The sequence below is a fragment of the Zingiber officinale genome, chromosome 5B (assembly GCF_018446385.1).
Source record: "Zingiber officinale cultivar Zhangliang chromosome 5B, Zo_v1.1, whole genome shotgun sequence".
Taxonomy (NCBI): Eukaryota; Viridiplantae; Streptophyta; class Magnoliopsida; order Zingiberales; family Zingiberaceae; genus Zingiber; species Zingiber officinale.
The window spans coordinates 20054871-20057378 of record NC_055995.1 but is presented as its reverse complement, the minus strand read 5'-3'; the positions used below and the strand labels follow the sequence as shown (position 1 = coordinate 20057378).

General features: G+C 39.0%; 1 non-coding gene across 1 annotated transcript; it reads left to right on the top strand.

The window, feature by feature from the left end:
- The first annotated feature begins 1645 nt into the window (after positions 1-1645).
- On the top strand, positions 1646-1751 carry LOC121988193. Its single transcript, XR_006113931.1, has one exon. It is a non-coding gene; the product is annotated as a small nucleolar RNA R71 (small nucleolar RNA).
- Positions 1752-2508: the final 757 nt, after the last annotated feature.

The window sequence follows — 2508 nt, the reverse complement described above, 5'->3', positions numbered from 1 at the left end:
ATATAGGAGACACGACCTGAACAGTTTCTCCACACGGGTCGTACAGATCTACACGACCCCTCCCTTCTTCCTCTCGGGTTGACTCACACGGCCGTGCCAATTGGCACGGCCGTAACCTTCTTCTTCTCGACTATCCTTGCACGGCCGTGTCTGGGACACAACCTCACTCGTTTCTTCCTCTGAAATTAGCACACGACCATGTCGAATGACATGACTAGTGCATGCTTCGGTACTAGTTTCTTCACACGGTCGTGTGTGAGAGACGACCAAGAAGCTTTCCTCCTCTGGAGTCTTCACATGGCTGTGTCTGAGACACGACCATGCACCTTTTCTTCTCTGGAGACTCTACATGGTCGTGTCATGTAGACACGGCTAGAGCATCACCCTCCTCTGCAGCATATGCCTGGTCATGTACAGCACACAGCCATGCTCTGTTTTGCTCCACTTGATGATTTTTCTCCTTTCTTGCTTCTCCAATACTTCCATGCCCATGAAGCAGTCATGGTCAGCTCATGGAAGCAAAATTTCAACCTGAAAACCAAGCAAAAAGACAAAGTAAAAACACTATTAATAAAAAATATAGAAACATAAAATGCACTAACTAAAAGAACACTTGGGTTGCCTCCCAAGAAGTGCTTGTTTAGGGTCTTTAGCTCGACCAATCTAATCATTCTTCTCTTTTCCTCACCCTTGGAGGGTAGACATATTTGTCATTTTTGTTGGGAGGTATTCTCCCAACATCTTCCACCACAATATTTTCTTCATTTGGTGACCTCCCATGAGGATGGAAATTCCACTCCTCAAGTTTATAAATGCTTGCCCTGCTACAAGCATTCAAAAGAGAAGAGACATGGTTAGAGGCATTGAATAAATCATATTCCAACCGTTCCTTACCAATTACCAAAGAAAGTTTATGATTTTTAACATCTATAATAGATCCCGCTGTAGCAAGGAATGGTCTTCCCAAGATGATAGGAATTTTTAGGTCCTCCTCCATGTCTAACACCACAAAATCTGTGGGAATTATACTCCCACCTACCTCTATCGGCACATCTTCAACAATACCCATAGGGTACCTGCAGGAATGATCAGCAAGTTGTTGTGTCATGGTAGTAAGTTTAAAGTTTTTGAGACCTAATTTATTACAAATAGAATAAGGAATGAGGCTAACACTTGCCCCCAAATCACAAAAAGCTTTCTCGATAAATTCAGTTCCTATATTGCAAGGAATATAGAAGCTCCCTGGATCCTTCAACTTTGGGGAAGTATTCTTCTCAATGGACATGAGTCATTAGAATGTTCAGAACTTCCACATACTTCACAAGAAGAAACAATGGCATTGACCGTATTTGAAATAGCTCCCATGTTTTCAAATCTCTTTGTAAGAGCATCCAGTTTTGCAGCCAATAAAGTAACTGCATCAACATCAAATTTCCCTGATGCTTTTATTGTTGGGTTCACACAAGAATAGCCACCACTTCTTTTATTAGCCCATTGATGGTGATTTTGTGCTACACTTTCAATTATTTCTTCGGCTTCATCCAAGCTCTTGTTTATAAGTGCCCCTCTAGCAGCTGAATCAAGGGACACCTTTATATGGTAATTGATGCCATTATAAAATTTATGTAACACTAACCACCTCTCCAAAACATGGTGTGGGCATTGTCTGAGCATACTATTATATCTATCCCAAGCTTCAAATAGAGATTCTGAATCAGCTTGTTTGAAACTTGCAATAAGATTCCTCATATGAGTCGTTTTACTTGGAGAATAGAATTTGTCAAGAAATTGTTGCTCACATTGCTCCCATGTGGTGATGCTGTTTGGAGCCAAAGAGTTTAACCATTGCTTAACTCTATCTCTTAAAGAAAACCCAAACAATAGTAAGCGCACAACTTCGGAAGGAACACCATTCATCTTCATTGTACAGCATATCTCATAGAAGACCTCCAAGTGTTGATTTGGGTCTTCATGAGGTCCTCCACCAAACTAATTTTGCTGCACCATAGAAATAATTGCAGGTTTGATCTCAAAATTGTTTGCTTTAACTGAAGGTCTTGAAATACTAGATAGAAACCCCTAGCGTAAGGTGCTGCATAATCCTTTAGTGGTCTATTAACCATGATAGAATGTTCTTGTTCTTCTAAATGTCTTTGCAGAATTTTTCTTCTATGAAATGGTCTATCTATCTCAGGGTCTAGAGGAAGAAGTTCTCCTCCAAAGTTAGATCTTCGCATACACAAGAATAAGATTGCAAAATGATAGTTGTTCAAAAGAAAAAAAAGAAGAATGAAATTGAATCAAAGACAAGAAAAACAGAGAAAAATTAGATTAGAATGTTAGAAGATTAAAAGTGCAGAATTAGAATTACAACAAGCAAGAAGTAGAAAAGAATACAAGAAAAAGTTATGAAAATAGGAATCTCAAAATTAGATTCAACTATGCAAATGAAAAGAAAAGAAAAGTTATGTTTAGTCTAACTCAATTGATAATCCCTAATGTTATAAC